The sequence below is a fragment of the Lampris incognitus genome, chromosome 12 (genome assembly GCF_029633865.1).
Source record: "Lampris incognitus isolate fLamInc1 chromosome 12, fLamInc1.hap2, whole genome shotgun sequence".
NCBI classification, from domain to species: domain Eukaryota; kingdom Metazoa; phylum Chordata; class Actinopteri; order Lampriformes; family Lampridae; genus Lampris; species Lampris incognitus.
In genome coordinates this window covers 14,871,690-14,885,549 of record NC_079222.1, presented here as the reverse complement: position 1 = coordinate 14,885,549, position 13,860 = coordinate 14,871,690, and positions in this window count along the sequence as shown.

Sequence of the window (13,860 nt, the reverse complement as noted above, 5' to 3'; positions counted from 1 at the left end):
CAATTGGTTAAATACAGTAAGGGTTGGAGTCCCTGAAAAATTGGTTAAATACAGTAAGGGTTGGAGTCCCTGAACAATTGGTTAAATACAGTAAGGGTTGGAGTCCCTGAAAAATTGGTTAAATACAGTAAGGGTTGGAGTCCCTGAAAAATTGATTAAATACAGTAAGGGTTTGAGTCCCTGAAAATTGGTTAAATACAGTAAGGGTTGGAGTCCCTAAACAATTGGTTAAATACAGTAAGGGTTGGAGTCCCTGAAAAATTGGTTAAATACAGTAAGGGTTGGAGTCCCTGAAAAATTGGTTAAATACAGTAAGGGTTGGAGTCCCTGAAAAATTGGTTAAATACAGTAAGGGTTGGAGTCCCTGAACAATTGGTTAGATACAGTAAGGGTTGGAGTCCCTGAACAATTGGTTAAATACAGTAAGGGTTGGAGTCCCTGAAAAATTGGTTAAATACAGTAAGGGTTGGAGTCCCTGAACAATTGGTTAAATACAGTAAGGGTTGGAGTCCCTGAAAAATTGGTTAAATACAGTAAGGGTTGGAGTCCCTGAAAAATTGGTTAAATACAGTAAGGGTTGGAGTCCCTGAACAATTGGTTAAATACAGTACGGGTTGGAGTCCCTGAACAATTGGTTAAATAGAGCTCAGTAAGGGTTGGAGTCCCTGAACAATTGGTTAAATACAGTAAGGGTTGGAGTCCCTGAACAATTGGTTAAATACAGTAAGTGTTGGAGTCCCTGAACAATTGGTTAAATACAGTAAGGGTTGGAGTCCCTGAAAAATTGGTTAAATACAGTAAGGGTTGGAGTCCCTGAACAATTGGTTAAATACAGTAAGGGTTGGAGTCCCTGAAAAATTGGTTAAATACAGTAAGGGTTGGAGTCCCTAACAGATAGACAGGAGACGTAAAAGGTAGAATGGAAAAAGAAGAAGGAGAAAAAAGCGGGAGCGGACCGCACTGGAAGTCCCTGCAGAAGCAGAGCGACATACTGATACAAATGATGACGAACCAAAAAAAATGAGGGTGCCAAGGCAAAGGCGAGACGAAGGGAGGAAGAACAAAGAAGGTTAGAAGAAGCTATTATATTGGGAGAGAGAGAAAGGCGGAGGATGCCGTTCCGTTGGGAAGGTATTTGTGACGGGTGAAAAGGGTGAAGAGAAGCCCCGGTGGAAGTCCTTACGGGAACAAATAGATGTACTGGTCAGAATAATGTTGAATACTCGGAAAAGAAAGAGTGTGAAAGTAGGGAAAGAAAAAGCTACAGAGGACTATGACACGAAACCGTTGGTACCAAACCGCACCTTGACTGACCCTGACTGACTTGTGTTTGACATGACTTGTCTGTGTGTGTGTTCATAGTTTGTTTTGTGGTGTTTGTCCGTCTGGCCATTTTGTGTTGTTTAGAAGTTGCAAGTCCTTGAGAGTGGCTGAAAAGGGGATATAAAAGCTGGGGGAGGTTTTGTTTTGGCTTTTCCAAACCTTTTGTTTTCCTGACAATTGGGGTGTGAGAGGAGTCTTCAGAGACCACCTCGTTTAGCATCCTTATCAGACCCAACCCGGCTTTTGTTCTTGTGTGACAAACAACTGGCTTTAGAAAGTCACCAACCTGAAGCATTAATTATTTAAATCCTTTCAAGAAATCTATTTCTTTTCTTTCTGAGGTACCTCATATAAAATGTGATATATCCATTTGGTTTTTGTTTTTTGTTTTTGTTGCATTGAAAGTTTTTGTGGTGTATTTTTCACATTAACTTGATCCTGTCCTCACTTTTTTTAGGATTCCCCTAAACCGAAGAAATTCCTGTCCCTGTTTCATTTCCTGAACTGTTAAGCAGAACTCTGTTATGTCCAACGCCACAGCTGCAATATTTTTAATTTTACCTATTCTGTTTTTCTTTCTGTTACGGGGATTTTTTTTTAAAGAATAACTGGTGGGAACCAACTGCCTACCCACTTCACACCTTGGGGGGATGGGGGGTTGCCTTAAGAGTAACAGGGACAGTGTAAACCACAGTTATGTTGTTTTAAGCTGTTGTTGTTTTCCTTTCCATTAGAAGACACCCATTGGTTTATTTGTTTTTATGTTGACTTTCCTCTGTGTTAAATTGAACTTGTTTTATTTTTCAACACTAAGGTGTGAATTTTATGATGTTTTTTTTTAAAGAGGGTATTCATTTCTTTGACAATTTCTTGTGTGGAGGACGATTACATTTTATTTGAATATGAATGAAACCTACCGAGTCCTGCGTTTTAAAGGTCTATGCTATGGCCAAGTTTATGTTATTTTTTACCATGAGTTTAAACCTCCTCATAAGACTAATTTTTGGTTTGATTTATTTGGTTTTAACTGATTACATCAATTTCTTTGTATTGTTAATTGAGCATTTCTTTTCTTTGAAACCCCACCCCCCTCTTTTTGGGGCCTTGAAAGGGGCTTCTTGTTGTTTCATTTGGTTAAGGTGGGGGACATTTGTTTCTTGTCTTCAAACAGCTCATTGTTTCATTGATTTACAAGATACCTTATGGTTTTATTCATTTAGGTTTATATTTGAACGTTCAGGATCTGAGACAACTATCCTTATCATCCCTCATCTGTTTTAGTTTTAAAGACAATTTATTTCAGAGAAGTACAACATTACAGACTTCAGAACATTTGTAAACAGCTTGGATGAAATGAAAGTCCGATTCATTCGACTGCATGAAATTGTTTTTGGTTTATTAACAACTAACACACAAACTGATCATGTCATACTTTCATTTTTGTCCTTCATGGTTAAATGGGTTGACACAATGTGTTCTGTTCTTGTGTAAAAAGAGGGGTAGTGGGAATGAGGAATTGAAATGTGGGAGTGAGGAATGGAAATTTAGAATGGTTGTGAGCCTTCTTCTGTACAGTTTTCTTTGATTTTTTACTTCATAAGAAACAAACGGATACAAACTTAGATCATAGCGGAAGTATCTGAAGAACACTGAATCAAGTTGACTACGAATCTTCAGAATCCTAGAATGACAGTGTTTTCAGTGTTGTGCAGTTTCTCTCTGAAAGTTTTTCCCTCCAGATATTGTCACCACCTGCTCCTCCCCCTCCTCCAGACGGGCTGAGTAACACCCCCACTTCCATGGTACCGGGTCTAGGGGCCCAGGGTATGCTCCACGGGAAGACAACCTCCCGGCTGGACAGAACTAAGAGCAACCCGCCACATAACGTGGCTGTAGGAGCTGTGTCTGTGTAAGGGTGGTCTCCATGGTGTCCCGGTTAGCTTCCGGGTGAGAGAGGAGGTGAGGGTGGTCTGCTCCTGGCCTAGCCAATCCCCCCACACATGAAGACCCCTCTGGTTGTCTAGATGAGACTAGCACCAACTAGCTAGCTCTGGAGACCATAGACTTGGGTTTGGCTTTGAGAGTCCGAAATCGCCTTGCCTCTGTGGAGTCTGTAACCAGTGACAACTTTGAACGTTTAACTGCAGCTGAGTCCACCATCAAAATGGTCCGAACCCAAAACCGGTCTCTGCAGGACCGAATCGACGACCTCGAGAACCGATCTCGAAGGGTCAATCTCCATGCACTGAACATTTTTGAAGGCAGTGAGGCCGGTAGAGATCCGGTGCAGTTCATGTCGGAGATGCTGATGCAAATAATGGGTCCTGATGTCTTTTACTCGCCTGGCCGAAGCAGCATCACTTTTACTCCTCACCTGCTGCATTGTGCCCATAGTTCGGCGTTTGATACACGGCCTTATTGCTACTCAGCTCGTGTATTATCACCTCCTTGCCCAACAGGAAGGGGACCTTGTTTCATCTTCCCCTTCTATGTTACCTTTGGGTGTTCAATGATGAACAAAAGGGGGAATTGTGGAGTACAAATAGTACTCCATGTGCACTCCGTAGGTACTCTGTAGTTTTCCACTTCTCTGTGTGTATGAAACTTCTCATACACTGCAGACGACAAATGGTCACTAACACATGAGGGCCTCCCCAGCCTTGGGCAGTAAAGATAACAACTAGGGGTCACTAAAACATGAGGGCCACTCCGGCCTGGGGCAGTAAAAGAGTAAATCTACAGACACTCACCAGGCACAGAACATGACTGATGTTTTCCTGCATTCCTTTGTAAGACAACACCTTGGTTAATGCAGGAAACATAGGGTATGACACGACGGACTGTGCTATAAAAACCCCTATCTCCAGTATAGGGGCGGAGCATATCCTCACAGACTGACTCCTCTGTGATTATATGACTCTCCATCTGCAGATGCATTAGAGATTTTCTGTTTGCTCCAATATTTGTCCGATGATTGTTCGTCCCAGAGGTTGCTGGGGGCAAGAGCCCATTAAGAGGATAAGAAAATCCACAATTTGGTGTCAGAAGTGGGATCTCGCGTCGCTCGCCAAGCGGACAACCGGCGGACTGATCTTCTCGGGACAAGAACATAGTTACCGATCTCCCAATAACCTAAGAAAGGGAGAGGCGGGTGGTCCGTTTGGTCGGTGTCGCCGAGATTCCTCAGCAAAACCCTGGGAGATTCGTCGCACGCGTAAGATCATTTAAAAACGCGCATGAGGTCGTGCACTGACAATAATGCGGCTGTTTACCCTCGGTCTCGCACTAATAAGAGTGCTGGTAGGATTAAGTGAGAAAAAAAGAAGAAAAAACAAGGAAAAAAAAGGGTAACCATATAATCAGACTCGGAATAGGGCATGTAGGCTGTTCAGATGAATGGAAATCTTTGCCATTGGTGGCATCCTTTTTTGACTGACATGACTAAATACCACGTCAAGAGTTGCCCCATTTGCACTCAGTATAATCCACGCCCCACCATAAAACCTGAGATGGGGGGATTTCCCCTGATCTCTTGTCCAGGACAAGAGGTGGTATTGAATTATATGGATATGGGGGAAGCCAAGAGGGTGAAAGGATACCAGTATTTGTTGGTGTGTGTGGATCAATTGACAGGGTGGCCGGAGGCATGGCCGGCAAAAAAGGAAGATAGCGCCACTGTTATAAAATGCTTGATTAACTACTACATTCCTCGACATGGATTCCCCTCCAAAATCCGCTCCGACAACGGATCTCATTTCAAGGGGGGCCGACCTCAGAAAGCCTATTAGGACTGAAACACGCCTTTGGGACCGTATACCATCCACAGTCCCAGGGCAAGGTAGAAAGAATGAATCAAAACCTCAAACAAAAACTGGCTAAGATTTGTGCTCAAACTAAAATGAATTGGGTTGAGGCCCTTCCCTTGGCACTAATGACGATTAGGTCATCAGTCAATCAGGCGACAGTTTCCGGGGCCAGGGGCGGCCCCAACGGAGGGACTAGAGTCAATGGGGGAACTAAAAGCACATGTTTTAAAGAATTACAGGCTTTGGTTTCAGATTTCTCCCGACAGGTTGGCGAAAGACGCGCGCCAGCACCGGAATCCACCCTCCCCCAGGCGCGGTGGATCGGAAGTGGAAGGAGCCCCGGTGGACCGGACCCTACGAGGTGGTAGAGAGGACGTCTCACGCAGTCCGGCTGAAAGGGAAGGAGAAGTCTGGTACCACTGGAGCCAGTGTGCTGTCGCGGAGGAGCCCGGACGGACCCTAGACGCTATACCAGAGGGCCTACAGGAGGCAACCTCCCCCCAGGAAGAGAGACCAGATTCCAGCGAAGCACCAAACCACACTGTTAGCTTGGAACAGGGTGAAAGTGCTGGTAACCTCTCCCCTAGGTCATAGAGGAACCCGGCCGGACGATCACAAACCCGGCTAGAAGAAGCCGATTTGGGAGGAACGGTCCAGCAGATCGGCGACCCAGCAGCCTGCGCCATGACGGTCAAAAGAATTCACCATCATGTAGAAACTAGATTTGCGGTTGGGGCTCTGGCCGTGGTGATGTGGCTGACCGTGTGCGTCGGGGCTTTTGATTTAACCCAGAGCCGGGCAAAGAGGGATGAGGTAAAAAGGGGGTGTTTGCTCTATGTTTGGGGACCAGTGTTGTACTTTCATTCCCAATAACACCGCCCCAGATGGATCTGTTACACGAGCCCTCGAGGGTCTGAGGGCATTATCACAAACCATGCATGAGTACTCTGGGATTGCCAACCCGTTTGAAAGATGGCTCTTTTCCCTCGCCATATTTCTGGCTATACTAGTAACTTGCGGTTGTTGCTTCATACCCTGCCTGCGTTCCCTGGTAAACCGGCTCATCATCACGGCTATCGACCGTAAAGACGGGAACTACCGCCCCCTATGATGCCCCTGTTTGTCCTGAACCCCTTAGATCAGGAGTTAGAAGCCTTTTAGTGATCTCCTTAGAGGAGATCAAAAGGGGGAATTGTTGAGTGATATTAAATATAATCCGAGTGTATTTTGTATTACTCTGTATGTAACCAATGTATGTAACCAGAACAGAGGGTAAAGAAGACACATTCATGTAGACCAATATATTACAGGTCTCCCACAAGAATGTGGGTAGGGGAGGGGGTTGCCCTCCCCTGGGGCCTTGGGAGAGACACCGTGTCTGGTACGAGGAGGACCCCCTGCTAAGATCAGTAGGTTGAAACAGGATGAGCACTTCTTAAAGCTCAACCACCAAAAGGTCCTATTGATGGGATAATCAAGACCAGAGGTGTCGTAAAGGAGAAGCAGGGGGGTCTATATAACCCACCAGGACACACAAAGAAGTCAGACACACACGACGGATTGGCAGTGTCTCCAGATCTGTACTCAATAAAATTATTTTAATCTCCTAAAACGTAGTGGCTGTTTTCTTCACATCAACGGACCCGGGGACGAGGACCACGAAGGTGATTTCTCAACATAATACAACAGGTTTTGTGAGACAAACTCGAAGTTAAAGGGTTATCTTTATCTTAAATCTTTGTCGATGTCTGGAATAACGTCCTCTACAGAGATCTGCTTTGCTGATCAACTCCAGACTGACGCAATTATAGAAAAACTGACCTACATATGTGGTCTGCTGCGCCCTCTATTGGCGATAGGGGTATTACAAGTAGATAAGTAAAATGATGGGAAATAATACAAGAGGATATTAACCCTTTCTATGTAGGGGAAAAATACATGGGTTACACATGTACCACCGGATGCAAAAAAAAAATTTAAAAAAAAATGTATCACCGGATGCTATACCAAAATTTTGCAAAGGGTGGCCAGTGCCTTATGCACTCCGTGAAGCCGTGGATAAAAAGTTAATCGAACTCGAACAACAGGGAATTATCTCTCCTGTGCAGCATAGTGAATGGGCTGCGCCGCTAGTGTGCGTTCCAAAAAAAGATGGATCAGTGCGCATTTGCCGAGATTATAAGGTGACAGTAAATCAGTGGCTTGATGTAGATGCCCACTTCCAAAACCGCAGGATTTATTCTCCACTTTAGCAGGTGGAAAGCATTTCACTAAACTTGACTTGACGCAGGCCTACACTCAGCTCGACATGGATGAGAAAAGTAAGCCGTTACTCACCATCAATACACACAGAGGTCTCTATGTATGCAACCGCTTGCCATATGGGGTCGCTAGCGCGCCCGCAATTTTCCAGAGCATCAGTTTCCAGACAATAATAAGAAACCAATAGCCTACGTGTCTAGGACACTCACTAAAACAGAAGTCAACTATTCTCATATAGAGAAAGGAGCACTTAGTATCATCTTTGGGGTGACCAAGTTTAATGACTCTCTGTGTGGCCGAAAGTTTACTCTGCTTACAGACCACAAACCACTCCTACAGATACTAGGGCCCAAGACTGGAGTGCCTACATTGGCAGCAGCTAGGCTGCCGAGGTGGTTATTAATTTTAGCAGCATACCAGTATGATATACGTTACAAGCCATCTCAAATGCAAATGCGGATGCATTATCACGGTTACCAATACAGACTCAAGAGGCAGACTCAGATTATAGTTCTGTGTTTTGGTTCTCATTCTTGGATAAAGTGCCAGTGTCCTTTTAAGAGATTGCAAAACAGACAAAGACTGATGCAGAGCTACAGAGAGTGAAGCACTTCACATTGAATGGTTGGCCAAAGCATTTGAATGAAGATGAGTTAAGGCAATACTTCATAAGAAACACTGAACTGGATGTTGAATCTGACTGTGTGAGTGGGGTTTCTGGGTAATCATACCAGAGGTGTAAGACCACAGATGTTACGTGAATTGCATGAAAATCACCAGGGAGTGGTAAAGATGAAGACATTAGCCCGTAGTCACTTTTGGTGGCCAAACCTTGATTCTGACATAGAGTCACTGGTAAACAGTTCCCAGACATGCCAGTTAAACAGACACCAACCTGCCACAGCTCTTGTTCACAATTGGAGCTGGCCTAACCGTCCTTGGCAGAAGATACACGTAGGTTATGCTCAGAAGGGGAAGTTCAACTTCCTTGTGGTCACTGATAGCTATTCACATTGGCCAGAAGGACCATTACACTGTCTACCAAATACCATTAATTAAACTGTCTACCAAAATACCCACAATATATTGTTTTCACTAGTGATAAGGTCTGATGTAGGTTGATGTCTTCTCTTGCACAACTCTATGATGTGATCTTGATGCAGGTTAGCTGGCTCCATTCTGTAGTCTTTGCAAATCAAGTGTACATTTCCAAATGCAAGTACAGCATGTCAATGAATATTGTAGCAGTCAGCAAGTTTACCCAATTAACTAATAATAAAAAAGGTAAACAACAGAATCATTGAGAAGATTTTTTTATTGCATATTCAGGGTGAGAGAGAGCGTGAGAGAGAGAGAGAGAGAGAGAGAGAGAGAGATTTTCTTTTCAAATAAAAAACGTATAAAATCTTCATCCTTCCCCCTCACGGGTTTCGGACAACCACAGCCGAAACGTGTCTGTAGTCATTGACGTCACCTAATGAATCAAAATATCTTTTATAGATTTATTTCTGATTTTTCCCTTTTCTCCCAATTTAGAGGCCAATGGATCCCTATTTTAATTCAAACACCCACCCTCGTACTGCACGCGTTCGCCAACTGCATCTCTCCGGCCGGCAGTCTCGAAGGAGGCGCCTCCCCACTTCCGTGACAAGGCGCCTCCAGGCCGAACCACTGCTTTTTCCGACACACAGAGAGACGCATTCACGTGACGAACACAAGCCGACTCCGCCCCCCTCCCGGAAACAGCGTTGCCAATTATTGCTGCTTCATCGAGTCCGGCCATAGTCGGATCTGACGAGACCGGAGCGCGAACCCCGGTCCCCAGTGGGCAACTGCATCGACACAAAGCCGATGCTTAGACCGCTACACCACCGCGGACCCACGAATCAAAATATCTTTGTCTCAATTACACATATGGTCGAGCAGTATGTGATTACACTTGTTAAGTTAATACGGTCAATGAAGGTTGAAGTTACTCACACCCTTGTAATCTGCAGCAAGCTGGACTGTCCTTGCATTGACAATGTCACCAGTCAGTCAAGGGAAACCGTGATTTGGAGGACAGAGAGACTCGAAGTCCCTTTGAGTAGCTTGACAAAGAGGTCCAGTTCTGACAAGAGGTTTCTGTTCGTCCTCATCAAAAATCCTCGACAGGGTTTTCTTTCTTGGAGAAGAACAATTCTGTTAAGTTTTAAGAGCTATTAAAACAAGAAGTAAAGGAAAATAATATTCATATATTCACAATCGCAAATGTATTGCTCTTTGAAATAAATGCAATACCTCGCCATCGGCTTGAATTGGAAACAGCTCTGTTGAGAATGTTCTCTGTCCTGCATTAATTACATAGATAGTCATTACTTAAAACGTAAGTTTGGCAAACACTAACTTAAAACTTGGCAAATAATTACACCTAGAAAGTAAACAAAGCGTGTCATTGGCAGGTGAATGGCTCCCCTCAACTAAAACCTGCTCTGCCATCTGATCTCTCTTTGTCTCATTCTGTCTGCTGTCATGGTTGCCATGGTTATGGTCATGCAACACTGCCCAACCTTTGTAATCAAATCATTGAGGCAAAGAATACTCCTTAAATTACAGCAGGATACGCGATTCAGATAATGGACGGATGGACGGATGGATGTTCTACATTATTAAGACATATTTCTGCACTGCCCATAAGGATTAAAAACGTGTGTTATCACTTAACTCAATACAAAGACTTACATTGCGCAGAGGATGTTTAAGGAGGCGAATGTGTCAAATCCTCCATCTGAACATCCATCTGAACAGAGCCTCCCGAGACAGGAGATGTCCCTGCCTCCGAAAAGTATACAAGAGGGTTGAAAGACATACAAATACACATTCACTTGAACTGAAATTCACATGTTGTTGTATTCTATTGCTCCGCTCTTTCACTTAAAATGACCTCCTTGCCCTCGTCTCCGGTACGGCTTCAGATGAGCAATGTTGCTTTTCTGTCGCAGAAGGGTCCCTGAAGTGATGTCTGCCAGAGTCCCAGAACCCTTTTCGGTGATGTGTTGCACAACATAAGGGCCGGTCCAGTTGTGCTCCTTGCGTGACCTTTTCTGACCTTCCTTTCTCTTGTTGGCCTTGAGGATCTCCTCTCCTTCATGAATGTGAAAAGATTTCACATTCCTCCTCTTCCGGGACTCGTAACTCTTCTTCTGCATGTCCTGGGTATTTGCCATGTGGCTGAACGCCTGTGGCGACGGTCAAAATAGGTCTCTTGTTAAAGATGTCCAATGTTCATTATGTTCAAAAGTAGCTCTAATACAGATCCTTCACACCCACCCACCCTAGGAATATGCAGGCACAAACACATTTGACACCAACCTCAGCACGAAGGGCTGTGACCCGCACAATCTTTGCGTCAATGTCGTCCTCCGGATCACCGACAACAAAGTCCTCACCCATCGGATCAGTATTCAGTACTTCGGGCATGTTTGGGTGCTGGTTGACTATCAAGAAGAATGGTGTGTACTTCGTGGACACCTAACAAAATAGATTTCAATGGGTTATTAAAATCTGTCATATCACACATATTTTCAAGAACTACTTGCGTAGTAGTCAAGCTGACCTGTTTGGAATTGTTGCTGGAGCAACCAACAGACTTCAAATGGTCGTCCCAGTCACTTTGCGTGTCACTGATGTATTTTGCCAATCGCCTCTTCAACGTCTGGTTCATCCGTTCGTCTTGACCGTTTGTTTGGGGGTGGTAGGCCAATGTCACGCAGTGCTTCCCCTTCAGTACCTTGAATATGGCAGTGTTAGCCTGAAACAAACACATGAATACATTACTAACAACACTAATCATATCCAGTAACACAGAACTAAAAATATATAAAATATAAATACCGACATCATTCACAAACTCCCTCCCTTGGTCTGTGATCTCCTTCTTGAGAATGTCAAATTCAGAGAACTTGTTAGGGTGTACTTGTAACCGTCCTGAGTGGTGGGCAGGGGCCCAATCAAATCCACACCGATGGCTGTCCATGGCTGGGTCACACCTTTGATGGGGTGCAGGACAGGGGCCACTGTTCTCATGGTGTCATTAAGTTGACACTGGGGACATTCCTCAACCTGTTAATTATTCAAAACACACACAATTAAATGATTTTTTTTCACTGATCATGTCTGGAAAATATATTTGAAATCAATTCTTCACAAACACATTTATCAACACTAGTCTTACCCGTTTATCAATGTCGTCCTTGACTGTCTGCCAGTAATAGGCTGAGGTAGCTTTCTCCCGCGTCCTCCTTTTTCCATGGTGTCCACCAGAACCTGGGTTGTCATGGCACTCTTTGAGCACTCTCGCCCTCTGTTCATTGCTCAACACAACCAGACACTTCTGTCCTTGGGGACCCACATAGTACAAGAGGTTGTCTAGGAAAGAACAAAAAAAAGAAAGAATGATGTACATCAGAGCTAGTCAACGACCTTCTTATGAGGGCCAACTTATTCAAATGTAAATGGTAAGGGGGGCAAACTTTTTTCCGAGTAATTATCGGATCTTAACAATTACATGTGAACATGAAAAACAACACTAAATATCCTTAATACTGTGTATCAAAAGTGTTTATTAACAATGTGTTTATGTAACATACAAAATAGGGCAGTAATTTCATACATTTATCCATTTATATAGGCTACCTTTATTTGATCTAATGAATCACTTCTCACCATCACCAATACTGATGACCAAAAGGCCCCAATTAAAGATACATTCAAAACAAATTACATCCCATTGGCAGATGAAAAAAAACATTGAATTACTTGTTAAAATATTGTGACGTGCGTGGATAAGTAGACACGCTGGCTGGCGGGTCTGACTCTTTAATCGAGCGGTTAGCGACGTCTCCTGCGGTGCGGGCGATACGGGTTAGCGTCCCGGCCGACATCTACAAGTGCAGTATTTGTCTTCTAATCAGTGTCATTTCACATCCGCTACAACACAACACCTCTCTTTCAATTCAAAAGAAATGGCCTCAGCCATAGATATGTACATTTAGAAACCCGTGCTCCGACTATTTGTTGTCTAATCAGTGACTAAAATTGCACTTATTTGACTTTGCAAGAGCTGTAAAGTTAGGCTCATAGATAGAGAGAGTAATCCGATTTACGAAACAAGCGATGCTGTAGGCTTGATGTAGCTCTGATGAAACTGATCATCGACATAATGTTGTAGCAAATTCGGGGGGGGGGGCAACCGTAGAAACCGCTGCAGCCAGGACGCGAACCCATGTCTCCCGCACCACGGGCGACATCGCTAACCACTCGACTAAAGGGTCCGACCCGTTAACCAAGGGCTACCGTGATCGTTACATAGCCCCTTCCTTCGGGATTCGCGTCCCCGCGAATCGCCACAGCCAAGACGCGAACCTGGAGCTCCCGCACCGCAAGCGACAACGTTAACCAGTCGACTAAAAGGTCCCACCCGTTAGCCAACATTACACTACTCCTCTCCTTCGGGAAGCGCGTCCTGACACCAATGTAGTGGGGAAACCGCAGGAACCTCTGCAGCTGGGACGCGAAACCGTGTCTCCCACACCACGGGCGATATCGCTAACCGCTCGACTAAAGGGTCCGACCCGTTAGCCAAGGACTAACGTGTCCACTTATCCATGCACGTTACACTACCCCCCCCTCCTTCGAGAGCCACTTCTGACACCAATGTTGCGAATTCGGGGGGCAACCACAGGAACTGCCGCACCCGGGACGCGACACCGTGTCTCGCACCGCGGGAGACATCGCTGACCGCTCGACTAAAGGGTCTGACCCAAAAAGTGGCGGTCCCCTCCGTCGGACGCGCTTCCCGAAGGAGGGGGGTAGTGTAACGTGCATGTAGACACGTTAGCCCTGGGCTAACTGGTCGGACCCTTTAGTTGACTGGTTAATGGTGTCTCCCGCGGTGCGGGAGATACGGGTTCGCGTCCCGGCTGTGGCGGTTCCTGTGGTTGCCCCCCCCCCCGAATTCGCTACATTGGTGTCAGAAGTGGGATACGGACGCGCTTTCCCGAAGAATGCGGGTAGTGTAGTCGACTGCTTAACGTTGTGTCCCGCGGTGTGGGAGATACGGGTTCGCGTCCCGTCTGCGGCGTTTCCTGTGGTTTTCCCCCCGAATTCGGTACAATATTGTCCATGGTGCTTTTCAACTCACCGCTAAGTTTTGCGCAGAGAACGCTCTGATGTATCAGACAGTGCAATGGTTTTATTATGTAGCTGGCTAATAACACTATGGTGTAAACAATTTCGCACACGTTGCAGGGACCACGACGCACACACGGCTGTTCATTTCCATGCTTTACTAGGAACTCTCTTCTGTTGGTTACAACCCAGACAACAGCAATATAGAATACAGGTGCCACCTAGTGGTCACTGGTAGAATAGCATCATCCATACATAACATCTCCTCCCAACTAAAATATGTTGTACATCAACAATGCAA